Source organism: Lissotriton helveticus, chromosome 3_2, assembly GCF_964261635.1.
Source record: "Lissotriton helveticus chromosome 3_2, aLisHel1.1, whole genome shotgun sequence".
In the NCBI taxonomy this organism is placed as follows: Eukaryota; Metazoa; Chordata; class Amphibia; order Caudata; family Salamandridae; genus Lissotriton; species Lissotriton helveticus.
In genome coordinates, this window is record NC_136062.1 from 471,817,903 (window position 1) to 471,833,396 (window position 15,494).

Here is a 15,494-nt window from a genome sequence, read left to right on the forward strand (position 1 = left end):
ACAGGTGCAGTTGGGATGCATCAGCACAGGCCTTTCCCATCACAGCACATGTGCAAGTCGGGCAGCAGCAGTGCAAGCTTCCTAAAGTAAGAGCACAGGTACAGCGGGTTGCATCAGCACAAGCCTTTCCCAGCACAGGACAGGTGCAAGTCGGGCAGCAGCAGTGCAAGCTTCCTAAAGTAAGAGCACAGGTGCAGCGGGGATGCAGCAGCACAAGCCTTTCCCAGCACAGAGCAGGTACAAGTCGAACAGCAGAAGTGCGAGCTTCCTAAAGTAAGAGCACAGGTACAGCGGGTTGCATCAGCACAAGCCTTTCCCAGCACAGAGCAGGTACAAGTCGGGCAGCAGCAGTGCAAGCTTCCTAAAGTAAGAGCACAGGTGCAGTGGAGATGCAGCAGCACAAGCCTTTCCCAGCACAGAGCAGGTACAAGTCGGGCAGCAGCAGTGCGAGCTTCCTAAAGTAAGAGCGCAGGTGCAGCGGGGATGTATCAGCACAAGCCTTTCCCAGCACAGGGCAGGTAGAAGTCGGGCAGCAGCAGTGCGAGCTTCCAACTGTAAGAGCACAGGTGCAGCGGGGATGCAGCAGCACAAGCCTTTCCCAGCACAGAGCAGGTACAAGTCGAGCAGCAGAAGTGTGAGCTTCCTAAAGTAAGATCACAGGTACAGCGGGTTGCATCAGCACAAGCCTTTCCCAGCACAGAGCAGGTACAAGTCGGGCAGCAGCAGTGCAAGCTTCCTAAAGTAAGAGCACAGGTGCAGTGGGGATGCAGCAGCACAAGCCTTTCCCAGCACAGAGCAGGTACAAGTCGGGCAGCAGCAGTGCGAGCTTCCTAAAGTAAGAGCGCAGGTGCAGCGGGGATGTATCAGCACAAGCATTTCCCAGCACAGGGCAGGTAGAAGTCGGGCAGCAGCAGTGCGAGCTTCCTAAAGTAAGAGCGCAGGTGCAGTGGGGATGCATCAGCACAAGCCTTTCCCAGCACAGGGCAGGTACAAGTCGGGCAGCAGCAGTGCAAGCTTCCTAAAGTAAGAGCGCAGGTGCAGTGGGGATGCATCAGCACAGGCCTTCCCCCATCACAGCACAGGTGCAAGTCGGGCAGCAGCAGTGCGAGCTTCCTAAAGTAAGAGCGCAGGTGCAGTGGGGATGCATCAGCACAGGCCTTTCCCAGCACAGGGCAGGTGCAAGTCGGGCAGCAGCAGTGCGAGCTTCCTAAAGTAAGAGCTCAGGTGCAGTGGGGATGCATCAGCACAAGCCTTCCCCCATCACAGCACAGGTACAAGTTGGGCAGCAGCAGTGCGAGCTTCCTAAAGTAAGAGCGCAGGTGCAGTGGGGATGCATCAGCACAGGCCTTTCCCAGCACAGGGCAGGTACAAGTCGGGCAGCAGCAGTGCAAGCTTCCTAAAGCAAGAGCACAGGTGCAGTGGGGATGCATCAGCACAAGCCTTTCCCAGCACAGAGCAGGTGCAAGTCGGGCAGCAGCAGTGTGAGCTTCCTAAAGTAAGAGCGCAGGTGCAGTGGGGATGCATCAGCACAGGCCTTTCCCAGCACAGGGCAGGTGCAAGTCGGGCAGCAGCAGTGCGAGCTTCCTAAAGTAAGAGCGCAGGTGCAGTGGCGATGCATCAGCACAAGCCTTCCCCCATCACAGCACAGGTGCAAGTCGGGCAGCAGCAGTGCGAGCTTCCTAAAGTAAGAGCGCAGGTGCAGCGGGGATGCATCAGCACAGGCCTTTCCCAGCACAGGGCAGGTACAAGTCGGGCAGCAGCAGTGCAAGCTTCCTAAAGTAAGAGCGCAGGTGCAGTGGGGATGCATCAGCACAGGCCTTTCCCAGCACAGGACAGGTGCAAGTCGGGCAGCAGCAGTGCGAGCTTCCTAAAGTAAGAGCGCAGGTGCAGTGGGGATGCATCAGCACAGGCCTTCCCCCATCACAGCACAGGTGCAAGTCGGGCAACAGCAGTGCGAGCTTCCTAAAGTAAGAGCGCAGGTGCAGTGGGGATGCATCAGCACAGGCCTTCCCCCATCACAGCACAGGTGCAAGTCGGGAAGCAGCAGTGCGAGCTTCCTAAAGTAAGAGCGCAGGTGCAGTGGGGATGCATCAGCACAGGCTTTTCCCATCACAGCACAGGTGCAAGTCGGGCAGCAGCAGTGCGAGCTTCCTAAAGTAAGAGCACAGGTGCAGTTGGGATGCATCAGCACAGGCCTTTCCCATCACAGCACATGTGCAAGTCGGGCAGCAGCAGTGCAAGCTTCCTAAAGTAAGAGCACAGGTACAGCGGGTTGCATCAGCACAAGCCTTTCCCATCACAGCACATGTGCAAGTCGGGCAGCAGCAGTGCAAGCTTCCTAAAGTAAGAGCACAGGTACAGCGGGTTGCATCAGCACAAGCCTTTCCCAGCACAGGACAGGTGCAAGTCGGGCAGCAGCAGTGCAAGCTTCCTAAAGTAAGAGCACAGGTGCAGCGGGGATGCAGCAGCACAAGCCTTTCCCAGCACAGAGCAGGTACAAGTCGAACAGCAGAAGTGCGAGCTTCCTAAAGTAAGAGCACAGGTACAGCGGGTTGCATCAGCACAAGCCTTTCCCAGCACAGAGCAGGTACAAGTCGGGCAGCAGCAGTGCAAGCTTCCTAAAGTAAGAGCACAGGTGCAGTGGAGATGCAGCAGCACAAGCCTTTCCCAGCACAGAGCAGGTACAAGTCGGGCAGCAGCAGTGCGAGCTTCCTAAAGTAAGAGCGCAGGTGCAGCGGGGATGTATCAGCACAAGCCTTTCCCAGCACAGGGCAGGTAGAAGTCGGGCAGCAGCAGTGCGAGCTTCCAACTGTAAGAGCACAGGTGCAGCGGGGATGCAGCAGCACAAGCCTTTCCCAGCACAGAGCAGGTACAAGTCGAGCAGCAGAAGTGTGAGCTTCCTAAAGTAAGATCACAGGTACAGCGGGTTGCATCAGCACAAGCCTTTCCCAGCACAGAGCAGGTACAAGTCGGGCAGCAGCAGTGCAAGCTTCCTAAAGTAAGAGCACAGGTGCAGTGGGGATGCAGCAGCACAAGCCTTTCCCAGCACAGAGCAGGTACAAGTCGGGCAGCAGCAGTGCGAGCTTCCTAAAGTAAGAGCGCAGGTGCAGCGGGGATGTATCAGCACAAGCATTTCCCAGCACAGGGCAGGTAGAAGTCGGGCAGCAGCAGTGCGAGCTTCCTAAAGTAAGAGCGCAGGTGCAGTGGGGATGCATCAGCACAAGCCTTTCCCAGCACAGGGCAGGTACAAGTCGGGCAGCAGCAGTGCAAGCTTCCTAAAGTAAGAGCGCAGGTGCAGTGGGGATGCATCAGCACAGGCCTTCCCCCATCACAGCACAGGTGCAAGTCGGGCAGCAGCAGTGCGAGCTTCCTAAAGTAAGAGCGCAGGTGCAGTGGGGATGCATCAGCACAGGCCTTTCCCAGCACAGGGCAGGTGCAAGTCGGGCAGCAGCAGTGCGAGCTTCCTAAAGTAAGAGCTCAGGTGCAGTGGGGATGCATCAGCACAAGCCTTCCCCCATCACAGCACAGGTACAAGTTGGGCAGCAGCAGTGCGAGCTTCCTAAAGTAAGAGCGCAGGTGCAGTGGGGATGCATCAGCACAGGCCTTTCCCAGCACAGGGCAGGTACAAGTCGGGCAGCAGCAGTGCAAGCTTCCTAAAGCAAGAGCACAGGTGCAGTGGGGATGCATCAGCACAAGCCTTTCCCAGCACAGAGCAGGTGCAAGTCGGGCAGCAGCAGTGTGAGCTTCCTAAAGTAAGAGCGCAGGTGCAGTGGGGATGCATCAGCACAGGCCTTTCCCAGCACAGGGCAGGTGCAAGTCGGGCAGCAGCAGTGCGAGCTTCCTAAAGTAAGAGCGCAGGTGCAGTGGCGATGCATCAGCACAAGCCTTCCCCCATCACAGCACAGGTGCAAGTCGGGCAGCAGCAGTGCGAGCTTCCTAAAGTAAGAGCGCAGGTGCAGCGGGGATGCATCAGCACAGGCCTTTCCCAGCACAGGGCAGGTACAAGTCGGGCAGCAGCAGTGCAAGCTTCCTAAAGTAAGAGCGCAGGTGCAGTGGGGATGCATCAGCACAGGCCTTTCCCAGCACAGGACAGGTGCAAGTCGGGCAGCAGCAGTGCGAGCTTCCTAAAGTAAGAGCGCAGGTGCAGTGGGGATGCATCAGCACAGGCCTTCCCCCATCACAGCACAGGTGCAAGTCGGGCAACAGCAGTGCGAGCTTCCTAAAGTAAGAGCGCAGGTGCAGTGGGGATGCATCAGCACAGGCCTTCCCCCATCACAGCACAGGTGCAAGTCGGGAAGCAGCAGTGCGAGCTTCCTAAAGTAAGAGCGCAGGTGCAGTGGGGATGCATCAGCACAGGCTTTTCCCATCACAGCACAGGTGCAAGTCGGGCAGCAGCAGTGCGAGCTTCCTAAAGTAAGAGCACAGGTGCAGTTGGGATGCATCAGCACAGGCCTTTCCCATCACAGCACATGTGCAAGTCGGGCAGCAGCAGTGCAAGCTTCCTAAAGTAAGAGCACAGGTACAGCGGGTTGCATCAGCACAAGCCTTTCCCAGCACAGGACAGGTGCAAGTCGGGTAGCAGCAGTGCAAGCTTCCTAAAGTAAGAGCACAGGTGCAGCGGGGATGCAGCAGTACAAGCCTTTCCCAGCACAGAGCAGGTACAAGTCGAACAGCAGAAGTGCGAGCTTCCTAAAGTAAGAGCACAGGTACAGCGGGTTGCATCAGCACAAGCCTTTCCCAGCACAGAGCAGGTACAAGTCGGGCAGCAGCAGTGCAAGCTTCCTAAAGTAAGAGCACAGGTGCAGTGGAGATGGAGCAGCACAAGCCTTTCCCAGCACAGAGCAGGTACAAGTCGGGCAGCAGCAGTGCGAGCTTCCTAAAGTAAGAGCGCAGGTGCAGCGGGGATGTATCAGCACAAGCCTTTCCCAGCACAGGGCAGGTAGAAGTCGGGCAGCAGCAGTGCGAGCTTCCAACTGTAAGAGCACAAGTGCAGTGGGGATGCATCAGCAAAAGCCTTTCCCATCACAGCACAGGTGCAAGTCGGGCAGCAGCAGTGCGAGCTTCCTAAAGTAAGAGCACAGGTGCAGCGGGGATGCATCAGCACAAGCCTTTCCGAGCACAGGACAGGTGCAAGTCGATCAGCAGCAGTGCGAGCTTCCTAAAGTAAGAGCGCAGGTGCAGTGGGGATGCATCAGCACAGGCTTTTCCCATCACAGCACAGGTGCAAGTCGGGCAGCAGCAGTGCGAGCTTCCTAAAGTAAGAGCACAGGTGCAGTGGGGATGCATCTGCACAGGCCTTTCCCTTCACAGCACATGTGCAAGTCGGGCAGCAGCAGTGCAAGCTTCCTAAAGTAAGAGCACAGGTACAGCGGGTTGCATCAGCACAAGCCTTTCCCAGCACAGGACAGGTGCAAGTCGGGCAGCAGCAGTGCAAGCTTCCTAAAGTAAGAGCACAGGTGCAGCGGGGAAGCAGCAGCACAAGCCTTTCCCAGCACAGAGCAGGTACAAGTCGAGCAGCAGAAGTGCGAGCTTCCTAAAGTAAGAGCACAGGTACAGCGGGTTGCATCAGCACAAGCCTTTCCCAGCACAGAGCAGGTACAAGTCGGGCAGCAGCAGTGCAAGCTTCCTAAAGTAAGAGCACAGGTGCAGTGGGGATGCAGCAGCACAAGCCTTTCCCAGCACAGAGCAGGTACAAGTCGGGCAGCAGCAGTGCGAGCTTCCTAAAGTAAGAGCGCAGGTGCAGCGGGGATGTATCAGCACAAGCCTTTCCCTGCACAAGGCAGGTAGAAGTCGGGCAGCAGCAGTGCGAGCTTCCTAAAGTAAGAGCGCAGGTGCAGTGGGGATGCATCAGCACAGGCTTTTCCCATCACAGCACAGGTGCAAGTCGGGCAGCAGCAGTGCGAGCTTCCTAAAGTAAGAGCACAGGTGCAGTTGGGATGCATCAGCACAGGCCTTTCCCATCACAGCACATGTGCAAGTCGGGCAGCAGCAGTGCAAGCTTCCTAAAGTAAGAGCACAGGTGCAGCGGGGATGCAGCAGCACAAGCCTTTCCCAGCACAGAGCAGGTACAAGTCGAGCAGCAGAAGTGCGAGCTTCCTAAAGTAAGAGCACAGGTACAGCGGGTTGCATCAGCACAAGCCTTTCCCAGCACAGAGCAGGTACAAGTCGGGCAGCAGCAGTGCAAGCTTCCTAAAGTAAGAGCACAGGTGCAGTGGAGATGCAGCAGCACAAGCCTTTCCCAGCACAGAGCAGGTACAAGTCGGGCAGCAGCAGTGCGAGCTTCCTAAAGTAAGAGCGCAGGTGCAGCGGGGATGTATCAGCACAAGCCTTTCCCAGCACAGGGCAGGTAGAAGTCGGGCAGCAGCAGTGCGAGCTTCCAACTGTAAGAGCACAAGTGCAGTGGGGATGCATCAGCAAAAGCCTTTCCCATCACAGCACATGTGCAAGTCGGGCAGCAGCAGTGCGAGCTTCCTAAAGCAAGAGCACAGGTGCAGCGGGGATGCATCAGCACAAGCCTTTCCGAGCACAGGACAGGTGCAAGTCGATCAGCAGCAGTGCGAGCTTCCTAAAGTAAGAGCGCAGGTGCAGTGGGGATGCATCAGCACAGGCTTTTCCCATCACAGCACAGGTGCAAGTCGGGCAGCAGCAGTGCGAGCTTCCTAAAGTAAGAGCACAGGTGCAGTGGGGATGCATCTGCACAGGCCTTTCCCTTCACAGCACATGTGCAAGTCGGGCAGCAGCAGTGCAAGCTTCCTAAAGTAAGAGCACAGGTACAGCGGGTTGCATCAGCACAAGCCTTTCCCAGCACAGGACAGGTGCAAGTCGGGCAGCAGCAGTGCAAGCTTCCTAAAGTAGGAGCACAGGTGCAGCGGGGAAGCAGCAGCACAAGCCTTTCCCAGCACAGAGCAGGTACAAGTCGAGCAGCAGAAGTGCGAGCTTCCTAAAGTAAGAGCACAGGTACAGCGGGTTGCATCAGCACAAGCCTTTCCCAGCACAGAGCAGGTACAAGTCGGGCAGCAGCAGTGCAAGCTTCCTAAAGTAAGAGCACAGGTGCAGTGGGGATGCAGCAGCACAAGCCTTTCCCAGCACAGAGCAGGTACAAGTCGGGCAGCAGCAGTGCGAGCTTCCTAAAGTAAGAGCGCAGGTGCAGCGGGGATGTATCAGCACAAGCCTTTCCCTGCACAAGGCAGGTAGAAGTCGGGCAACAGCAGTGCGAGCTTCCTAAAGTAAGAGCGCAGGTGCAGTGGGGATGCATCAGCACAGGCTTTTCCCATCACAGCACAGGTGGAAGTCGGGCAGCAGCAGTGCGAGCTTCCTAAAGTAAGAGCACAGGTGCAGTGGGGATGCATCAGCATAGGCCTTTCCCATCACAGCACATGTGCAAGTCGGGCAGCAGCAGTGCAAGCTTCCTAAAGTAAGATCACAGGTACAGGCGGTTGCATCAGCACAAGCCTTTCCCAGCACAGGACAGGTGCAAGTCGGGCAGCAGCAGTGCAAGCTTCCTAAAGTAAGAGCACAGGTGCAGCGGGGATGCAGCAGCACAAGCCTTTCCCAGCACAGAGCAGGTACAAGTCGAGCAGCAGAAGTGCGAGCTTCCTAAAGTAAGATCACAGGTACAGCAGGTTGCATCAGCACAAGCCTTTCCCAGCACAGAGCAGGTACAAGTCGGGCAGCAGCAGTGCAAGCTTCCTAAAGTAAGAGCACAGGTGCAGTGGGGATGCAGCAGCACAAGCCTTTCCCAGCACAGAGCAGGTACAAGTCGGGCAGCAGCAGTGCGAGCTTCCTAAAGTAAGAGCGCAGGTGCAGCGGGGATGTATCAGCACAAGCCTTTCCCTGCACAGGGCAGGTAGAAGTCGGGCAGCAGCAGTGCAAGCTTCCTAAAGTAAGAGCGCAGGTGCAGTGGGGATGCATCAGCACAAGCCTTTCCAAGCACAGGGCAGGTACAAGTCGGGCAGCAGCAGTGCAAGCTTCCTAAAGTAAGAGCGCAGGTGCAGTGGGGAAGCATCAGCACAGGCCTTCCCCCATCACAGCACAGGTGCAAGTCGGGCAGCAGCAGTGCGAGCTTCTTAAAGTAAGAGCGCAGGTGCAGTGGGGATGCATCAGCACAGGCCTTTCCCAGCACAGGGCAGGTGCAAGTCGGGCAGCAGCAGTGCGAGCTTCCTAAAGTAAGAGCACAGGTGCAGTGGGGATGCATCAGCACAGGCTTTTCCCAGCACAGGGCAGGTACAAGTTGGGCACTAGCAGTGCAAGCTTCCTAAAGTAAGAGCACAGGTGCAGCGGGGATGCATCAGCACAGGCTTTTCCCAGCACAGGGCAGGTACAAGTCGGGCAGTAGCAGTGCAAGCGTCCTAAAGTAAGAGCACAGGTGCAGCGGGGATGCATCAGCACAGGCCTTTCCCAGCACAGGGCAGGTACAAGTCGGGCAGTCGCAGTGCAAGCTTCCTAAAGTAAGAGCACAGGTGCAGCGGGGATGCATCAGCACAAGCCTTTCCGAGCACAGCACATGTGCAAGACGGGCAGCAGCAGTGCAAGCTTCCTAAAGTAAGAGCGCAGGTGCAGTGGGGATGCATCAGCACAGGCTTTTCCCATCACAGCACAGGTGCAAGTCGGGCAGCAGCAGTGCGAGCTTCCTAAAGTAAGAGCACAAGTGCAGTGGGGATGCATCAGCACAGGCCTTTCCCATCACAGCACATGTGCAAGACGGGCAGCAGCAGTGCAAGCTTCCTAAAGTAAGAGCACAGGTACAGCGGGTTGCATCAGCACAAGCCTTTCGCAGCACAGGACAGGTGCAAGTCGGGCAGCAGCAGTTCAAGCTTCCTAAAGTAAGAGCACAGGTGCAGCTGGGATGCAGCAGCACAAGCCTTTCCCAGCACAGAGCAGGTACAAGTCGAGCAGCAGAAGTGCGAGCTTCCTAAAGTAAGAGCACAGGTACAGCGGGTTGCATCAGCACAAGCCTTTCCCAGCACAGAGCAGGTACAAGTCGGGCAGCAGCAGTGCAAGCTTCCTAAAGTAAGAGCACAGGTGCAGTGGGGATGCAGCAGCACAAGCCTTTCCCAGCACAGAGCAGGTAGAAGTCGGGCAGCAGCAATGTGAGCTTCCTAAAGTAAGAGCGCAGGTGCAGTGGGGATGCATCAGCACAGGCTTTTCCTATCACAGCACAGGTGCAAGTCGGGCAGCAGCAGTGCGAGCTTCCTAAAGTAAGAGCACAGGTGCAGTGGGGATGCATCAGCACAGGCCTTTCCCATCACAGCACATGTGCAAGTCGGGCAGCAGCAGTGCAAGCTTCCTAAAGTAAGAGCACAGGTACAGCGGGTTGCATCAGCACAAGCCTTTCCCCGCACAGGACAGGTGCAAGTCGGGCAGCAGCAGTGCAAGCTTCCTAAAGTAAGAGCACAGGTGCAGCGGGGATGCAGCAGCACAAGCCTTTCCCAGCACAGAGCAGGTACAAGTCAAGCAGCAGAAGTGTGAGCTTCCTAAAGTAAGATCACAGGTACAGCGGGTTGCATCAGCACAAGCCTTTCCCAGCACAGAGCAGGTACAAGTCGGGCAGCAGCAGTGCAAGCTTCCTAAAGTAAGAGCACAGGTGCAGTGGGGATGCAGCAGCACAAGCCTTTCCCAGCACAGAGCAGGTACAAGTCGGGCAGCAGCAGTGCGAGCTTCCTAAAGTAAGAGGGCAGGTGCAGCGGGGATGTATCAGCACAAGCCTTTCCCAGCACAGGGCAGGTAGAAGTCGGGCAGCAGCAGTGCGAGCTTCCTAAAGTAAGAGCGCAGGTGCAGTGGGGATGCATCAGCACAAGCCTTTCCCAGCACAGGGCAGGTACAAGTCGGGCAGCAGCAGTGCAAGCTTCCTAAAGTAAGAGCGCAGGTGCAGTGCGGATGCATCAGCACAGGCCTTCCCCCATCACAGCACAGGTGCAAGTCGGGCAGCAGCAGTGCGAGCTTCCTAAAGTAAGAGCGCAGGTGCAGTGGGGATGCATCAGCACAGGCCTTTCCCAGCACAGGGCAGGTGCAAGTTGGGCAGCAGCAGTGCGAGCTTCCTAAAGTAAGAGCTCAGGTGCAGTGGGGATGCATCAGCACAAGCCTTCCCCCATCACAGCACAGGTACAAGTTGGACAGCAGCAGTGCGAGCTTCCTAAAGTAAGAGCGCAGGTGCAGTGGGGATGCATCAGCACAGGCCTTTCCCAGCACAGGGCAGGTACAAGTCGGGCAGCAGCAGTGCAAGCTTCCTAAAGCAAGAGCACAGGTGCAGTGGGGATGCATCAGCACAAGCCTTTCCCAGCACAGAGCAGGTGCAAGTCGGGCAGCAGCAGTGTGAGCTTCCTAAAGTAAGAGCGCAGGTGCAGTGGGGATGCATCAGCACAGGCCTTTCCCAGCACAGGGCAGGTGCAAGTCGGGCAGCAGCAGTGCGAGCTTCCTAAAGTAAGAGCGCAGGTGCAGTGGCGATGCATCAGCACAAGCCTTCCCCCATCACAGCACAGGTGCAAGTCGGGCAGCAGCAGTGCGAGCTTCCTAAAGTAAGAGCGCAGGTGCAGCGGGGATGCATCAGCACAGGCCTTTCCCAGCACAGGGCAGGTACAAGTCGGGCAGCAGCAGTGCAAGCTTCCTAAAGTAAGAGCACAGGTGCAGTGGGGATGCATCAGCACAGGCCTTTCCCAGCACAGGACAGGTGCAAGTCGGCAGCAGCAGTGCGAGCTTCCTAAAGTAAGAGTGCAGGTGCAGTGGGGATGCATCAGCACAGGCCTTCCCCCATCACAGCACAGGTGCAAGTCGGGCAACAGCAGTGCGAGCTTACTAAAGTAAGAGCGCAGGTGCAGTGGGGATGCATCAGCACAGGCCTTCCCCCATCACAGCACAGGTGCAAGTCGGGAAGCAGCAGTGCGAGCTTCCTAAAGTAAGAGCGCAGGTGCAGTGGGGATGCATCAGCACAGGCTTTTCCCATCACAGCACAGGTGCAAGTCGGGCAGCAGCAGTGCGAGCTTCCTAAAGTAAGAGCACAGGTGCAGTTGGGATGCATCAGCACAGGCCTTTCCCATCACAGCACATGTGCAAGTCGGGCAGCAGCAGTGCAAGCTTCCTAAAGTAAGAGCACAGGTACAGCGGGTTGCATCAGCACAAGCCTTTCCCAGCACAGGACAGGTGCAAGTCGGGCAGCAGCAGTGCAAGCTTCCTAAAGTAAGAGCACAGGTGCAGCGGGGTTGCAGCAGCACAAGCCTTTCCCAGCACAGAGCAGGTACAAGTCGAGCAGCAGAAGTGCGAGCTTCCTAAAGTAAGAGCACAGGTACAGCGGGTTGCATCAGCACAAGCCTTTCCCAGCACAGAGCAGGTACAAGTCGGGCAGCAGCAGTGCAAGCTTCCTAAAGTAAGAGCACAGGTGCAGTGGAGATGCAGCAGCACAAGCCTTTCCCAGCACAGGGCAGGTACAAGTCGGGCAGCAGCAGTGCGAGCTTCCTAAAGTAAGAGCGCAGGTGCAGCGGGGATGTATCAGCACAAGCCTTTCCCAGCACAGGGCAGGTAGAAGTCGGGCAGCAGCAGTGCGAGCTTCCTAAAGTAAGAGCGCAGGTGCAGTGGGGATGCATCAGCACAAGCCTTTCCCAGCACAGGGCAGGTACAAGTCGGGCAGCAGCAGTGCAAGCTTCCTAAAGTAAGAGCGCAGGTGCAGTGGGGATGCATCAGCACAGGCCTTCCCCCATCACAGCACAGGTGCAAGTTGGGCAGCAGCAGTGCAAGCTTCCTAAAGTAAGAGCGCAGGTGCAGTGGGGATGCATCAGCACAGGCCTTTCCCAGCACAGGGCAGGTGCAAGTCGGGCAGCAGCAGTGCGAGCTTCCTAAAGTAAGAGCGCAGGTGCAGTGGGGATGCATCAGCACAAGCCTTCCCCCATCACAGCACAGGTACAAGTTGGGCAGCAGCAGTGCGAGCTTCCTAAAGTAAGATCGCAGGTGCAGTGGGGATGCATCAGCACAGGCCTTTCCCAGCACAGGGCAGGTACAAGTCGGGCAGCAGCAGTGCAAGCTTCCTAAAGTAAGAGCACAGGTGCAGTGGGGATGCATCAGCACAAGCCTTTCCCAGCACAGAGCAGGTGCAAGTCAGGCAGCAGCAGTGTGAGCTTCCTAAAGTAAGAGCGCAGGTGCAGTGGGGATGCATCAGCACAGGCCTTTCCCAGCACAGGGCAGGTGCAAGTCGGGCAGCAGCAGTGCGAGCTTCCTAAAGTAAGAGCGCAGGTGCAGTGGCGATGCATCAGCACAAGCCTTCCCCCATCACAGCACAGGTGCAAGTCGGGCAGCAGCAGTGCGAGCTTCCTAAAGTAAGAGCGCAGGTTCAGCGGGGATGCATCAGCACAGGCCTTTCCCAGCACAGGGCAGGTACAAGTCGGGCAGCAGCAGTGCAAGCTTCCTAAAGTAAGAGCGCAGGTGCAGTTGGGATGCATCAGCACAGGCCTTTCCCAGCACAGGGCAGGTGCAAGTCGGGCAGCAGCAGTGTGAGCTTCCTAAAGTAAGAGCGCAGGTGCAGTGGGGATGCATCAGCACAGGCCTTCCCCCATCACAGCACAGGTGCAAGTCGGGCAGCAGCAGTGCAAGCTTCCTAAAGTAAGAGCACAGGTGCAGTGGGGATGCATCAGCACAGGCCTTTCCCAGCACAGGGCAGGTACAATTCGGGCAGTAGCAGTGCAAGCTTCCTAAAGTAAGAGCACAGGTGCAGCGGGGATGCATCAGCACAGGCTTTTCCCAGCACAGGGCAGGTACAAGTCGGGCAGTAGCAGTGCAAGCTTCCTAAAGTAAGAGCACAGGTGCAGCGGGGATGCATCAGCACAGGCCTTTCCCAGCACAGGGCAGGTACAAGTCGGGCAGTAGCAGTGCAAGCTTCCTACAGTAAGAGCACAAGTGCAGTGGGGATGCATCAGCACAAGCCTTTCCCATCACAGCACAGGTGCAAGTCGGGCAGCAGCAGTGCAAGCTTCCAAAAGTAAGAGCGCAGGTGCAGCGGGGATGCATCAGCACAGGCCTTTCCCAGCACAGCACAGGTGCAAGTCAGGCAGCAGCAGTGAAAGCTTCCTAAAGTAAGAGCACATGTACAGCGGGTTGCATCAGCACAGGCCTTTCCCAGCACAGGGCAGGTACAAGTCAGGCAGCAGCAGTGCAAGCTTCCTAAAGTAAGAGCACATGTACAGCGGGTTGCATCAGCACAGGCCTTTCCATCACAGCACAGGTGCAAGTCGGGCAGCAGCAGTGCGAGCTTCCTAAAGTAAGAGCACAGGTGCAGAGGGGATGCAGCAGCACAAGCCTTTCCCAGCACATTACAGATGCAAGTCGGGCAGCAGCAGTGCAAGCTTCCTAAAGTAAGAGCACAGGTGCAGTGGGGATGCAGCAGCACAAGCCTTTCCCAGCACAGAGCAGGTACAAGTCGGGCGGCAGCAGTGCAAGCTTCCTAAAGTAAGAGCACAGGTGCAGCGGGGATGCATCAGCACAAGCCTTTCCCATCACAGCACAGGTGCAAGTCGGGCAGCAGCAGTGCGAGCTTTCTAAAGTAAGAGTGCAGGTGCAGTGGGGATGCATCAGCACAAGCCTATCCCAGCACAGGGCAGGTAGAAGTCGGGCAGCAGCAGTGCAAGCTTCCTAAAGTAAGAGCGCAGGTGCAGCGGGGATGCAGCAGCACAAGCCTTTCCCAGCACAGAGCAGGTACAAGTCGGGCAGCAGCAGTGCGAGCTTCCTAAAGTATGAGCACAGGTACAGCGGGTTGCATCAGCAAAAGCCTTTCCCAGCACAGAGCAGGTACAAGTCGGGCAGCAGCAGTGCAAGCTTCCTAACGTAAGAGCACAGGTGCAGCAGGGATGCATCAGCACAGGCTTTTCCCAGAACAGGGCAGGTACAAGTCGGGCAGCAGCAGTGCAAGCTTCCTAAAGTAAGAGCGCAGGTGCAGCGGGGATACATCAGCACAGGCTTTTCCCAGCACAGGGCAGGTACAAGTCGGGCAGCAGCAGTGCAAGCTTCCTAAAGTAAGAGTGCAGGTGCAGCAGGGATGCATCAGCACAGGCCTTTCCCAGCACAGGGCAGGTACAAGTCGGGCAGCAGCAGTGCGAGCTTCCTAAAGTAAGAGCGCAGGTGCAGTGGGGATGCATCAGCACAGGCCTTCCCCCATCACAGCACAGGTGCAAGTCGGGGAGCAGCAGTGCAAGCTTCCTAAAGTAAGAGCGCAGGTGCAGCGGGGATGCATCAGCACAGGCTTTTCCCAGCACAGGACAGGTGCAAGTCGGGCAGCAGCAGTGCAAGCTTCTTAAAGTAAGATCACAGGTACAGCGGGTTGCATCAGCACAGGCCTTTCCCAGCACAGGGCAGGTACAAGTCGGGCAGCAGCAGTGCGAGCTTCCTAAAGTAAGAGCACAGGTGCAGTGGGGATGCATCAGCACAGGCCTTTCCCAGCACAGGGCAGGTGCAAGTCGGGCAGCAGCAGTGCGAGCTTCCTAAAGTAAGAGCTCAGGTGCAGTGGGGATGCATCAGCACAGGCCTTCCCCCATCACAGCAAAGGTACAAGTCGGGCAGCAGCAGTGCGAGCTTCCTAAAGTAAGAGCTCAGGTGCAGCGGGGATGCATCAGCACAAGCCTTTCCCAGCACAGGGCAGGTACAAGTCGGGCAGCAGCAGTGCAAGCTTCCTAAAGTAAGAGCGCAGGTGCAGTGGGGATGCATCAGCACAGGCTTTTCCCAGCACAGGGCAGGTACAAGTCAGGCAGCAGCAGTGCAAGCTTCCTAAAGTAAGAACGCAGGTGCAGTGGGGATGCATCAGCACAGGCTTTTCCGAGCACAGGACAGGTGCAAGTCGGGCAGCAGCAGTGCAAGCTTCTTAAAGTAAGAGCGCGGGTGCAGCGGGGATGCATCAGCACAAGCCTTTCCCAGCACAGGGCAGGTACAAGTCGGGCAGCAGAGGTGCGTGCTTCCTAAAGTAAGAGCAGGTGCAGCGGGGATGCATCAGTACAGGCCTTTCCCAGCACAGGGCAGGTACAAGTCGGGCAGCAGCGGTGCAAGCTTCCTAAAGTAAGAGCAGGTGCAGCGGGGATGCATCAGCACAAGCCTTTCCCAGCACAGGGCAGGTAGAAGTCAGGCAGCAGCAGTGCAAGCTTCCTAAAGTAAGAGCGCAGGTGCAGTGGGGATGCATCAGCACAGGCTTTTCCGAGCACAGGACAGGTGCAAGTCGGGCAGCAGCAGTGCAAGCTTCTTAAAGTAAGAGCGCGGGTGCAGCGGGGATGCATCAGCACAAGCCTTTCCCAGCACAGAGCAGGTACAAGTCGGGCAGCAGCGGTGCAAGCTTCCTAAAGTAAGAGCGCAGGTGCAGTGGGGATGCATCAGCACAGGCCTTCCCCCATCACAGCAAAGGTGCAAGTCGGGCAGCAGCAGTGCAAGCTTCCTAAAGTAAGAGCACAGGTACAGCGGGTTGCATCAGCACAAGCCTTCCCCCATCACAGCACAGGTGCAAGTCGGGCAGCAGCAGTGCGAGCTTCCTAAAG